We start from the raw sequence: 15431 nt of genomic DNA, 5'->3' as shown, positions 1-15431 counted from the left end.
ATACCAGCATTTATTTCAAAATGATAGGATGGTGGACTTTGGGGTTAGAAATGGTTGTAGTGATTTTCTAATACAAACCCTTTGATGGGCTACTAATTTTTTTTCATATATTTATATATATTATTCTGTTAGAAAATCCTTTAAGTTAAAACACACACACACACAAAATCATTTTTTAATACTTTCTCTATGGTATACAATGTGCTTAACTCTAGGAAAACTCAAATAAATAAAACAAGTTCCTTCAGCAAGTTGCTCTCAAAAACCTGTTTCCTTATAAATAAAATGGGGATAATAGTAGTACCTATACCAGAGAATCTTAGTCTGAGCATTGAACATATAAAGCTCTGGCCACATAGTAAAGTGTTCAATAAATGTTTATTGTGCCACATATTTAACAGCTTGTAGCTAACATCAAATAGAGCATTTTGTAAAGTACACACTACTATTCAAATGTAAGGTGGTGCCATTAAGTGAAATTTTAGTAGTGTTAGGATATAATTGCAGCCAATTGAATACGTTTTGAATGTAATTTTATTTGGAAGCATATTAGTTATTTATGCAATCAATTTTCTTGGAAAACTGCATAGAGGTTTTACCATTTATCCTCATTCAATTTCACATTTAACCCATTGTTTCAGTTTAACACCTTACTGATACCGCACCCTGACACTGAATGCAGTAGGTCACATTTCCGGTTTTGTGTATTTTGTAAATGTTATAAACAAATCTAAGCTGCTGGTAATACTGTAGATTTGTATGAATATTATCTTGTTTCGTATTTCCACCAAACACATTTAATTAACTGTCTCGAACAATTTACTTTTTTTTTTCCAGTAGAGACATCTCTCCACTTTGTCTGGAAAGGAATTTTGTTTATTTTCCTCGGGCCCGTAGGAGCAGAGGACAGAAGACCAGCTAAAGCTGATTTCAAGTCTTTTGCCATGATGGGCAGGTTGCCCCCTCCTCCATGTCCCGGCCGGCAGTCTGGTATGTGGGACGCTGAGTTTGCATTTGAGACTGAGGAAGGTGCTGGCTTTTAAAATATCCGAATCTGTAGTAGAATTTAGAACCTGGGTGACTTCTGTAGTAGCTGTATGCAGTGTTGCCTGCATTAACTGAGGAGTTTGGCATCAATTGGAGGAAAAAGCCTCCACAGAACTGTAATCATCCAATTTGCACCTGTGGCATTAGGCGTTTTGAACCAGGAAAGTCATCTTCCCCAAAGCTGTGCCATTTTGTTAGGAGAGGTTATTCAGGGAGTGGGAAATAGTCCCTGTTTAACATGAACTTTTGGGTTTCTTATTACAGTGAAATGCATAAATCTGTAGCTTGGAGCACCAGAATTTGGACATTTGCTCCTCCCACACTGTACTCACCAGTATTCACCAAACCCATTTAGTTAAACTTACTGCTATAATGTTTACCCTTTGCTCTGTTTAATACAGATTCCCCCTAATTCCCACACAGAGATATTTCTATCCAACTCTGAATCTTGGCTGTTTCTTTTCTGTCTAACTAGAATCCATTCTTTAGGATTCTCTACCTCTACAAATCCTACCCAAGAAGTTTTCTTGAGTGAATCTCTCCTAAAATCGTCTTTCTTATTTTCATTGGACCATGTTTGTAATGTACATTTTATCAGATATGGATTATTTCATGTATATAAATGTTCACTTCCCAAATCATATCTTATTAATCCAGTGTTAATGAAACAAAAAATCATTTCACTTATATGACTTTATAAAATAACTGAAATAGCTTCTTTGGCAGATGAGTTTTTAAAAACTTTAACATTTTAAATTTACATCTTTGCAAAATATGTTGCATGCTTCCTTAATTAAACATTTATATCAAAATAATTTAGCCTTTTTTAGGTGACTTAGGATCATAACATTTGAGTGTTGTTTTCTCTTGCTGTAAGTGACCTCAAGGCGTATGTGTCAAAAATGTTTCTCTGTATCCCATTCAAACATCTGTTTCTAAGATGATTCAGTCAATTGTACAGTCAGTGTTTATTGATCAGTGAGTGTTTCAGCATTATGTTAGGAAATAGTAAAGCAGACATTGATCTTATCTGCTTATAGTCTAGATACTAACCAATAAAATCACACCAATAAAAATATAAATTCAAGCTGATTAAGACCAAGAAGGAAAGTTACTGGGATATTATAAAGGAATAAAATAAAGGTAGCTGATTTAGACTGATGTGTCAAGGAAGGAGTGTATAGAGAAGTTGAGATATGAAGAATAGATAAGTCTTAGTCACTTGAAGAATGAGGGGAGAACATCCCAGGCAGAGTGAATAGCATGTGCCAAAGTCCTCAGTGTGTGAAGACTTGACTCATTTGGGAACTGAAGAGAAGCCAGATAGCAAGACAGCAGTGAGCTGGGGAGTGACGTGGAGGCAATAGGGCCAGAAGTAATAATGCCTCTTTGGCTATTTCACAGGTTCAGATTTTTCTGAAGTGAACTTAGAAATAGGTTTGAGCAGAAAAGTGTGAAGATCTTACCGATACTTTAAGATCTCTGGACACTTGGGTTAGACAGATAAGGGAGAAAGTCCCAGAAGAAGTTAGTAGGCTGATTAAAGAGATCCAGGCAGTGGTGCATGGAATAGAGGAGGCATGAGAGGTGGTGCAAAGTGGACAGATTCGGGTTTGACTTTGGAGGAATGAGTAACAGGATTTGTTGATGGATTTGATAGAGGGGTGAGGAGGGAGAGGTCAATGGTAACTTAGATTTCAGGGCATGGGTGAGTGAAGAAGCCAGTTTGGAGCCAAAGACAGTTATAGAGTGTGAAACTAGCAGGCACAGAATTTCTTGACCTATGTGACCATTATCAGTGACCTAAAGCCTCAGTTTACTTGTTTTTAGATCCTTGGTGTTATCCTCAAGGATTAGGGTTCCTAGAAATGTGCATTCTAGACATGTGAGGATCAAACTGTAGAGCTCAAATTCTTTAAAGGACTTGAGGACTTACACTTCTGAATCTTTAAGTGCTGTTGATCTCAGCACAGAGTAAGTGCTCACAAAGATAATTTTAGTTAGTTAATTATTGGTTAGTTAATGATAATCGATAGTTTGATGATTACCTTGAGTAAAGCTTATATTTTGCATTCATTTATCACTCTTCTTAGTGGTAGGCACATTGGTAGGTCTTTAGTGAATATCTGGACACCTAAATTTGAAGTTGCAAGTTCACTTTTTGTCCTAATTGAGTATTAAGAATAGGACAAGAGAAAACACCTTCACAAATCTCAATGTGCATCAGAGCAAGAATGATACATGCATGCACATTATGGTTGTTCCTGGCTCTCCTTTTGAGTTCTACTCAACTGCAGAGAGAGAATATTCTCGTTTCTTTCTCTGCCACTCTGTAAACTGAGTGGGCCAATGTTAAAGAAAATATTATTCTAATGCTTATTAAAACAGTAAGGAAGATTTATTCATGATTATTGCAACAGGTATCAAGACTATCACAATAGAGGGAGAGCTCAAACTCAACTCTGAATACAAGAACAAATGGGGACTCCTACCCAAGGGAGGGTGTAGGAAGTTCAGAGGATGGAAAACGACCAAGAGGGGACATCCAGGGTCGGGGGAGTTCTTGCTCAATCTGTTAGTTTCTGTTAGTTCTCCTCTTAGATTCTTGCTGAAGGCAGGCCAGTGGGAGCAGGTATCACCTGGGAGATGGTGGAAGATGAGGAAATTGATAGCAAAGATGATCAGTATCAAAGGTAGTGATTCTCTGTCAACTGATGTACCAGAATCCTTGCTGAAACTGGGCCATGCAGGCCTAGCAAAGACAGGGGTGGAGGTCGGTATCTAGTTGAGAAGAGGGTTCTGTGGAGTGTGACTCAAGTCTGGTCAAGGAGAGAGTGTTTGTCAGCAGGCTGTGCCTCTGGGGGCCTGAGGTTATCCCGTGGTCACCACAGCTAACTGGACTGGCCAGGGAAGGCTTTTTTTTTGCTATATGATTTTTTTCCTTTTTCTTTCTTTCTTTTTTAAGAATGAAATAAAGCTAACATACAATATTATATGAGTTGCAGGTGTACAAAATAGTGACTTGACAATTATATGTATTATGAAATGTTCACGTAGTAAGTATAGTGACCATCTGTCACCATATGAAGCCATTACAATATTATTGACTACATTCCTGATGCTGTTACTTCTCATCACTTGACTTATTTATTTTATAACTAGAAGTTTGTAACTCTTAATTGCCTTCATCTGTATTGCCCATCCCCGACCCCCTCCATCTGGCAACCACAAGTTTGTTCTTTGTATTTATGAATTTATTTCTGGTTTTTTGTTTGTTTGCTTACATTCATATCTAAGTCATTCTCCAAACAACTTTACCAGTAATACAGGTGACATTTCTACCTCTAGCCATTTGGCAGTCGTGTCTGTTTCTCAAACGGCTGAAAACTCAGATGGAGAATGGAGACATTTTGATATCCACTGACTGTCTAAAATCCCTCACACGTATGTCCAGATATGTTGATACATTTACCTGTTTTGTAAGCACAGGAAAAAAGAACTACAGAACTACAGTTAGAGCTACATTGTCCCAGGCCCTACATTAAATTTTTTAAACACATTATTTCATTTATTCCCACAAAGATCCCAAAGAAGTCAACATGACTGTGGAGAGCTACAGCAATGCCAGAAATTTCATTCTAACTTTTGCATTTTGTTTGTTTTTCAAAATGTGTCAGCTGATTCCAGGTATGAAAAGGAGGCACCAGACGTTTTCATAACATTTTATTACTGTACTCATTTCTGTCATGTTGTGCAAATGAATGTCAGTTTGGGATTTTATTTACCACTCAGCTTGACATCTCAGCTGGAGTTTTGCTAAAGTGTAATACTAGGTATGTGCAAATTAGAAATTTTGCGCAAACAATAGCTCATACCCACTCTGTAAAAAGCCAGGACCCTCTTGTATACTATTTTCACGGTTCTAATTATCCTCACTTAGGGCATATTTCAGGTTTTCTTAAAAATAACTTCTCTGAAAATTGCATAACCAAAACAAGGTTTCTGAGACTATCATGTGGAGGTGATTTAACATTGACCAAACTAAAATACAACAAATGATTAGGTAATTACTATTTTAGAGAAAACAGAATTGATTTGGATTTTTAAAAACAATTTTTCCCTACCACTTTATCTTTTCTCAGAACTGTTTTCTTCCTTTCCACAACTGAATGTGGCTGGTTTCCTACCTCTGTGCTTCCTTTCTGCCATATTTTGTTTGCTGGTTTAAGATGTTATACTCTCCTTAGCTGCCTAACATGTATTTCTGAGTTCTCAGGACAGCATTAGAGATCAGTCATTATTATGTATTGAAAATATTAAAATGAGCATAGCTTTTCCTCAATAAATTCATGTCTAGGAATGAAGTCAGTTCTGTTATAACACAGTTGTGTTCTTCCAAAGCCTTATGTTATAAGGCATCAAAGTGTGAAAGCAATTGTATGGGTAGAGGTTAGAACCTAGACTGTTTCAGAATCACAGTTACAAGACTGTCCTAGAGGAATTTGAATGATAGAGATCTTTTAAAAGTACAAATAATTTGTATTTATAATATAAGAATTAAAGATTAATAGAAATAGAGAAAATTAGATATAACATTCTGCAACCTGTATGCATTTTAGATGATAAAAGTTAATGTACTTGTAGGTTATCATTACCTAAATAATTTTTATAATCCATTTTGATAATAAAGACCAGATTGAAATGAAATGTTTTAAAAACACATTGTCAAAGTTAGTTATAACACTAATAACTGCCTTTTTAAAAATTAAGGTATCATTGATATACAATCTTATGAAGGTTTCACATGAGCAACATTGTTGTTACTACATTCACCCATATTATCAAGTCCCCTCCACATATCCCATCGCAGTCACTGTCCTTCAGTGTAGTAAGATGCTGTAGTCACTATTTGTCTTTTCTGTGCTATACTGCCTTCCCTGTGCCCCCATCTATATTATGTGTGCTAATCATAATACTCCTTAATCTCCTTCTCCCTCCCCTCCCACCCCATTCCTTTTGGTAACTGCTAGTCCCTTCTTGGAGTTTGTGAGTCTACTGTTGTTTTGTTTCTTCAGTTTTGCTTCATTGTTATATACCACAAATGAGGGAAATCATTTGGTAATTGTCTTTCTCTGCCTGGCTTATTTCACTGAGCATAATACCCTCTAGCTCCATCCATGTTGTTGCAAATGGTAGGATTTGTTTTCTTCTTATGGCTGAATAATATTCCATTGGGTATATGTACCACATCTTCTTTATCCATTCATCTACTGATGGACACTTAGGTTGCTTCCATTTCTTGTCTATTGTAAATAGTGCTGCGATAAACATAGGGGTGCATATGTATTTTTTAATCTGGCACGTTGTTTTCTTTGGGTAAATTCATAGGAGTGGAATTCCTGGGTCAAATGGTATTTCTATTTTTAGTTTTTTGAGGAACCTCCGTATTGCTTTCCACAATGGTTGAACTAGCTTACATTCCCACCAGCAGTATAGGAGGTTCCCCTTTCTAAGCATCCTCGCCAGCATTTGTTGTTCCCTGTCTTTTGGATGTTGGCTCTCCTATGGTTTTAATTTGCATTTCCCTGATTATTAGTGATGTGGAGCATCTTTTCATGTGCCTCTTGGCCATCTGAAATTTTTCTTTGGAGAAATGTCTGTTCAGATCCTCTGCCCATTTTTTAATTGGGTTATTTGCTTTTTGGGTGTTGAGGTGTGGGAGTTCCTTATATATTTTGGATGTTAACCCCTTATTGGATATGTCATTTACAAATATATTCTCCCATACTGTTGAATGCCTTTTTGTTCTACTGATGGTGTCCTTTGCTGTACAGAAGCTTTTTAGTTTGATGTACTCCCATTTTTTTCATTTTTGCTCTTGTTTCCCTTGCCTGAGGAGATGTGTCAAAAAAAAGCTGCTCCTATTTATATTCAAGAGATTTTTGCGTATGTTTTCTTCTAAGAGTTTTATGGTTTCATGACTTGTGTTCAGGTCTTTGGTCCATTTTGAGTTTACTTTTGTTTGTGGAGTTAGACAGTAATCCAGTTTCGTTCTCTTACATGTAGCTCTCCAGTTTTGCCAACACCAGCTGTTGAAGAGGCTGTCATTTCCCCATTGTATATCCATGGCTCCTTTATCATATATTAATTGACCCTATATGTGTGGATTTATATCTGGTTTCTCTAGTCTGTTCCATTGGTCTATGGATCCGTTCTTGTGCCAGTACCAAATCATTTTGACTACTATGGCTTTTTAGCAGAGCTTGAAGTTAGGGATCGTAATCCTTTCTCAGGATTCTCCCTTCTCAAGATTGCTTTGGCTATTCAGGGTCTTTTTTGGTTCCACATGAATTTTAGAACTATTTGTTCCAGTTTGTTGAAGAATGCTCTTGCTATTTTGATAGGAATTGCATTGGATCTGTAGATTGCTTTAGGCAGGGTGGCCATTTTGACAATATTATTTCTTCCTATCCATGAGCACAGGATGTATTTCCATTTATTGGTGTCTTATTTAATTTCTCTCCTGAGTGTCTCATAGTTTTCAGGGTATAGGTCAGTCACTTCCTTGGTTAGGTTTATTCCTAGGTATTTTATTCTTTTAGATGCAATTTTAAATGGAATTGTTTTCCTGATTTCTCTTTCTGCTAGTTCATTGTTAGTATATAGGAATGCAACATATTTCTGTGTATTAATTTTGTATCCTGCAACTTTGCTGAATTCAGTTATTAGTTTTAGTAGTTTTGGGGTGGATTCTTTAGAGTATTTTATGTACAATATCATGTCATCTGCAAACAATGACAATTCAACTTTTTCCTTGCCAATCTGGATGCCTTTTATTTCTTTGTGTTGTCTGATTGCTGTGGCTGGGACCTCCAGTACTATGTTGAATAAACGTGGGGAGAGTGGGCATCCTTGTCTTGTTCCCAATCTTAGAGGTAAAGCTTTCAACTTTTGCTGTTAATATCATGTTGGCTGTGGGTTTGTTGTATATGGCACCTTTATTATGTTGAGGTACTTGCAACCTTTATGCCCATTTTTTTGAGTGTTTTTATCTTTGTTTTTTAATTATAAGTTTAAAAAATCAATGAAGAGATGTGTGTCACATGCTTAATGTTAAAAGAAATCAAATAAACTCACCTGTGATGCTAGTTCCAGGGCCCAAGCTTCTTATAATTAATGGCAGTTCATATATTAAAAATCAGGGTCATTATAAAAATTGCAATGAAAATGAAATACTGGTTTAGTTCAAATAAATTAGGAAATATTGCCTAGATATATTTGTAAGGACAATCATTGCAGCATTTTTCTATGAAACAAAAAAATAGAAAATAACCTAAAATTTCAACAATACAGGATAGTCTAAATACATTTTGGTAAATTTCTATAATGTATGTATATATGTACATGTAATATGTTTAAGTGACAAAAGCTGGTTTATAGAATAGCATGCATATCAATCCTACTTTTTGAAAATTTTTATTTATATTAATTTTTGATTGAGTGTATTTTGAAAGATATATAGTGACCTATTTAGACCAGTTTTTTCTTCCTGGTAGGATTACAGATGGCTTATCATTTTGTTTGTCTCTCTTGTTTTCTATTATAAATATGGATTTCTTGGCTAAGATCTGTAATCATTATAATTTTAATAATTAATTATTATAATAAGTATTACTTAGTAAGTAAATAAGAAATCACATAGTACTGCAGAAATTGGAATAAAGCTTTGGAAAGTGTATAAAAACTTCACTGCCACAATGAAAAATTGTGTGTAGGTGCATGTGATCCTGTCTTAATATGATACAGCAAAATGATATTACAGAAGATCTTTAAAGGACAGAATGCTATAGTACTAATAAGTATATAGTGTATATACTGCAGCTGTGTTTAACTATTTATGTTCTATTTGTTTGTAAGGAAAATTAAAGAAATATCATGTAGGAAGAAATGTATATTGTTAATGTTCTCTGTAACTGAATGGACAAGCTGTGGAAAAGAAGTAAATCTGGTGTAGTGTGGCTTTCCATGTAAGAATTAAAAGCAGTTTTACATTCATTTATTTAGCCTTACCAAGTTCTAGATTTGGTGCTATCCCAGAAAGACACAGTGTCTCATCTGCAACATCTCACAATCTGGCAAGAGAGAAAGAAACATCAGGAACTTAATGATGTTTTAAGCACAGTACCAGCTGTTTAGACAAAGTCTATGGGAGCTGAGAGGCAGAAGTGATGAACTGATCTGATGTGGGAGATCTCACTGAGAGGGTGAAATCTGAGTTACGCTTAAAAGAATGAGTAAGATTTACTAGCTGAAGATTGATGAAAGGGTTTTGCAGACAGAACAGTGAGAGCCAAGGAACAGGCGAAGTGTGAGATGTGTTGTGGGAACACCAGTTAATCAGAGGTGTGGGTATGTGTGTGTGTGTGCGTAAGTTTGTGTCATAGGGTACATCTGAAGGGGTGTAGAAGGAGCTAAGTTAGTCAAGGCAGACATTTAGCTATGCAAGTACAAAATGTAAAAGGATGAAGAAGACATGACATTTGCAAATTGGAATTCTGAAGATAAAGGTAGATCATTTCTGTCATTTAACATCTGAAGTAGGAGAAAAAGCAGCATTTATTGAGTTCCTATTGTATGCCTTTTTTCCCATTGTTACATTTAACCCTATGTCTAACTCGAAGAGGTTGCTTACTCTCAATTTACATGAGGAAATGAAAGCCACAGAAATTATCCTAGTTGCTAGAAAAATGAAGTACAGTAATAGGATTCAACCAAGGTTCATTCAACTCCCCAAGCTGCTATTCTTCCCATTACACCACCTAGCCTTTCTGAAATACCTGAACTTCATATTACAACCAACAGTGGACATGCCCACACAGACCAGTACCACCACCACCACCAAATAGCTCAGCATGTTGGAAGATAAGAACAATGAAGAAAAATGAAATATGCATGTGAAAACTTTATAGATCATTCTTCCCTACTCAGCATTCCTTATGGGATTGTCAGTGTGATGTGAATGTAGAGATTTCCTGCTTTGAAAGCCTTGATATCTCCCTATTGTAGCCCACAGCTGTGTGGGTCTGGCAGTGTTTCCTGAGCTGGCAAAAAAAGCTCGTTTTCTGCAGTACGTGAGTCCACACAAAGGTATTTTACAAAGGCTGATTTCGAATTCAGTTTTGTTATGATGCCACAGGTGTTTTAGATTTTGTTGGCAGCTTCCAAGTGTGGGTCTGATGAGCATTCTGTGTTGCCTGCCTGGGTGAGCAGTTGCCAGGTTGAGTAAACTCATTCATCCAGGAGATTGCCCTGCCGCTGAAAGGATGTAAGACACAAATGCCTTGTCACCTGAACTTGCGTTTTCCATTTTTCTTCTATGTCCCCTGCCATGAGCCTCTGCCATGTAGTGCTTCATAAGGAGAGATGAATGTCAGCATCTGCCAAGACATTAAGATACAGATCCTGCTTCTCCAGTTGACTAGATTAACATATTAAACAGACTGTTCTGTTGATGTTTCCAGCTAAAATTAGTATTTCTTTTCTCGTTATTCTAGTTGTGATTTCGCGGGGTTATTTTCCTTCCAGTGGTGAGTCATCCCATCCTTTCTCCTCATCGTCCACACTGTGGACAAGTCTGTTGTAAATGTAATATCATCATATTATCCCCTTGCTTGAAATTGGTGCAGAGTAGACTCGTCCTTCAACAGTCAGGCTATGCTTTGCTCCCTGTGAGATGACCACTTCCTGGTTCAGTGGCGCCCTGCACATACCTTTCCTTTGGTATCTATACATGGTATTTGTGGTTCCTCACTCATTATGTTTCTCTTTCAAGTTGATTTGTGTCTTTCTTTTTCTGCTTGCATTCAGGGACTATGTCTTTTTCACTATTTTAGTATCAGAATCTCATGTATGGACATCCCATCATATGTGCAAAGAAAACATTAGCTGAAAATACTAAATGAATTAATTAAAATTACTGAATATTAACTAAATGATTGAGAGTTGTGAAACCTCAATAGAAGGTGAGGGTGGAGGAGAAGGAGGGGCAACATATCTAACTGCCACCCAGACCATCTGACAAGGGTGAATGGAAATGGCTGGGATTTCCTTAAAATGACACGTTGCTGGTAGCCTCTAATGCAGCCTTTCAGGGTTTGTAGACAATTCTGGGGGGTTAATTGAATTGATGGAATATCTCAGATGTCGCCAGCCTACAAGTGTGTGAAGAATGCTTTATGGTGATAGCAAAAATGAGTATACGATGAGATAAGGAAATACAAAATTAATAGAGAATGCCTCTCTACCCTAGAGCTTTGTGGAAAGATCATCCTATTATATGGATAGCACTTAGGATTTGTTAAAAAATTCAATTTTCTTCAGAAGGTCCAAATGCCTGAAACTGCCTTTCCTCTGAGGTTTGTAAGTAGTGAAAACTCCTGATAAAACAAAACTCTTCAATGACATTTTATAGACCTCTTTGAATGACTTTTCTTTTTCTTTCCTATAGAGAAGTACCTATGAGAAAATTTTCCATTTTTTTCTCAACCCAAATTTTGCTCATTTGAATAACAGACAAAAAAGAAAGGGGGTAATCTACACTTTCTATCTTGGACATAGAATTTCAAAATTAATAATCTTAACTGTTAATTTCAACTAATTATAATAGCAAATGCATTATCCTATCAATGTGTTTAAAAGGCTGCAAAAGATATTCAAATATTATTGGTAAAAGAGACTGTCATATAGCCCAATCACTTCTAAATGACATAACTTATCCCTGGGTAATATTTTATATTGGATAATAACTACATGTTAGGCCTTAAGTTATCCCAGCCTTCCTGAAATGAGAGAGAAACATGTTGGATGACCATATCTAAATTTGAAAGTTTCCTTTAACCATAGCTTAATTCCTCTCAAATTTACTGAAAATATTTCATGTCTTGTTAGTGCCCCTTCATTCTGCAGCTAACTCTTAGAACAAATCAAGCTGAGCTGTTTATAGTTTGAAATTAACATGGACACTTATGTGGGAGTGTTCTCCTAAAGCAACAGAGGTGACTGAGCAGGAAGAGACTGAACACAGGCATTCCTAAAGGGTCATCAAAAAACCAGCTTGAAAGTAGTAGAATTCATTGTACATGTACCAGATACATGGATGCATGTTTCTTGACGTGAGTATCTTGTTTCCAAAAAACATGTAAAAGCATCAGTTCTTTAGCTTTGCATCCTTTTCTCAAGAAATCAGCTTCACTTATTCCTTTCCTTTGAGGTGAAGACCCCTATGTCCAGCTTGTCCACTTGACCCTTCTTCTATGTCTCTATCTTAACACCAAAAACTAATGATTAAAATTCTAAAATGATCCTCTTCTAGTTCTCCTATTTTAGAAGGAACATTATCCATTTAACTCTTAGACCAAAAATTTATGAGCTAACTTCGATACCTCACCTCCCACTTTCTTACCTCCAGTACAGTACTTCCTAAGTACCTACTAGGTGTCTCTTAAATATTTTATACTTCAGCAAACACCAGCACCTTAGTCCCAGCTACCACGACTATTGTGAGGGAGAGAGTACTAAATGAAATGGCTCTCTTACCGGTTGCCTGCAATGTCCTCGGACCCTCTCCAACTCCTTATGCATTCTTCAGCAGAGCTATCTTTCTGAAATGCAAACTGGATTATGCCGTTCTCCTTCTTAAAACCCTTCAGTACTTTTTAATTATTTTAAGGTTTAAAAATAAATTATTAAACATAGGTCGCAAGGCACTGAGTGGTCTGTCCCATCTCCCTTTCCAACAGTCCTTCATGCCATTCTTGCTTCTAGAGCATCACTGGCTTTTCAGTCCCTCACAATTAACAAGCTCCCTCCCTCCCATGCTGGGCCTTTGTACTCTATACTTGCTCTCCTAAAGTCCGGAAAACTCTTCTGTCTCCTTGTCATGCAATAAACTTTTGCTCTTCCTTCAAACTCCAGCTTAGCCACCCATGACCATTATTTCTTACCCACTCTTAGAGCATCATGCAACCCTCTTTTATAATACTTACTGTTATTATAATTTTAGATTTATTTGATTACTAAACAGTTTCCTTTACTGGCCTCTGAGCTCTGTGAGGACAGGGATCGTGTCTGGTTTGATTCACTGATGTGTCTCCAGAGCTGAGCCCAATACTCAGCATGTACTTTAGTGTCAATAAGTATTGAATGATAATGAGCATATTAGCATTTACTGACATTAGAGATAATCATTTTTTGAGTAATGAGAAATATTCAAAGAAAGATAAACAGTTTCTAACATAAATGCACTAAAGATATCTGTCTTAAGTACCATTTTGATTATACATGGAGGTGTCAGTGCACTTCTTGCATTCCTAAAAACCACTCAGCAGACCTCACACATTTGGATTACTTGGTTTATGTCAAGAAAGACCTGTAAGGCTTGAAATATGCTTTTTCTACCTCAAATAATTATACATTTTCATTTTCTTAGAATTGAAAGATATTTCTCAGAAGTAACAATCACTGTGTACAATGGATTTGTTAAAGGGAGACAGTCTGGCATCAGCTTGAGATTTACAACCAGATCTGTTGGCTTTGAATCTTAGCTCTGCTATTTATTACATTTATAAATTTGGGCAAATGGCTTCATCTCTCTGAGTATTAGTTATATTATCTGTAAAATGGGTTTTGCAATACTTATGTCATGAGATTATTTTATGGGTTAGAAATTTTAGATACACAATTACAATTCTTCCTATTTAATAAGTACTGAATAAAAGTCCTCATTATTCTTGCTCCCTGAACCTTCCTGCCAGGGTGATCTGCATCATTTGGAAGTCATACCACTTAGGTTCTCATTTCTTCTGCATGTTCCACCCAAATGGAGAATATGCTCTAAAACTGAACTTGAATGGAAAGGGAGCTGGACAAAAAGGATGAAGGAGGGTAAATATGACAATCAGTCACTGGACCACCCAAGTCAATGTTTTGTAAATGAGCAAAAAGATAAAAGTGTTTTTAACCTTTGATGTAGTGGCCTCCTGATTTCAGTTTGCCTTTAACTTGAGTAAGTTATTCATAAAAATCTCTTCTTTGGAAATAATGAGTTGTGTTTATCCACTTTTTAGAGGGAAGGTACTCTAGGAAGTCAAGAGGATGTGACTTCTGTTGATCTTCTCTCTGGACCTAGGCAATTGGAGACTCTGCACCCCCTCCCCTGCCCTTGGGTGCATCCTTCCCACTGTTGCCACCGTGGAAGCTGTTGCAAGGATGCAGCCTTCAGAGAGCAACGTGTCCCTGAGACCATCTGGACTGGACATGTGACTGACCCCATTTAGGCCTCTATGTAAACTTTTAAGATTCTGGTGAGCAGGTGCAGAGCTCTACCTGTCTCACAGCTGGTCAAGTCTCGTATATAAGTTCCCTTGTGTATTAAAACTCCCACCTGCCAATCCAGAGTGGTCTGCCTTTTCCTTCCATCGCTCCCTGCCTTCTGTGTACAGGGGCCAGTTTCAGGTTTCACCTGGGGAAGCTCCAAGCTTGAGACCAACAGAAGGATGTCTTCATGTTTTGTACTATAATTCCTTTCAGTACATTACCCAGTGTAGAAGGAAAGGATAAAGGGGATAACGCAAACACAGTAATTGTGTTAACTCATACTTTAAGCTTACAAACATGGCAAATGACTATCAGGGTAGCCTTAGATGGTGAGGTAACCGAGATGTTCTTGAGGTCCCCAATTTTACTAACAAATTATGCAGCTAAAAATAATATAATCAATCATTTGATTATTCTTACCTTTAGGGAATGCTGTGCCTAGATCACCTTAGCAGAAGGATAGTCTGGCTCCTGGCTTCCAAAATACTGTACATCAAAGACACAGTTAGCAGCTCAAAATCTGGTGACGTTTGCCCTTCTTGTGTTCCTTGCCTTATTTCTTTTGATGTCTGTTTTTAAACAATGATTCTGAAATATTGTAGATGCATTTTTTAGTGAAGAAGCAGCATAAGACTATTCACCCACCAATCATGAATATTGTAAGAATTAATGAAGCACCTCTGCCCTCAGAGGACAGTTAGGAAGTGTGAAGTCAGCAGATGACAAAGGCATTAGGTTTGACTGCATGTTACACATTACACCATTTTATTCTTACATCTAATTAAGGAATGGAGACAATATCCATATCCAAATAATACACATATGCACATTAAAGATGTTCATGGGCTTTGTAAAAATTTCATGAGAACTAATCTCTATACATTCCTCCTTGATTAATATGTTACAGTAATGATAATTTATCTGGTTAACAATTATTTAGTGCTCCTTATGTGTCAGATGCATTATACCTACCAACCTCTCAGAACATTTTGATGAGGTAGGCATTTTTA

The 15431-nt window shown here is 36.8% G+C and overlaps 1 long non-coding RNA gene across 1 annotated transcript; it reads left to right on the top strand.

Moving 5' to 3' along the window:
* The first annotated feature begins 898 nt into the window (after positions 1–898).
* Positions 899–14501, top strand: LOC140848712 (uncharacterized). The gene is made up of 3 exons (XR_012129823.1): positions 899–990; positions 13860–13989; positions 14172–14501. It is a non-coding gene; the product is annotated as an uncharacterized lncRNA (long non-coding RNA).
* Positions 14502–15431: the final 930 nt, after the last annotated feature.

This window comes from Manis javanica, chromosome 4 (genome assembly GCF_040802235.1).
Source record: "Manis javanica isolate MJ-LG chromosome 4, MJ_LKY, whole genome shotgun sequence".
Lineage (NCBI taxonomy): Eukaryota > Metazoa > Chordata > Mammalia > Pholidota > Manidae > Manis > Manis javanica.
Note: the sequence above shows the minus strand (reverse complement) of the source record. Positions and strands in the feature narration are given on the sequence as shown.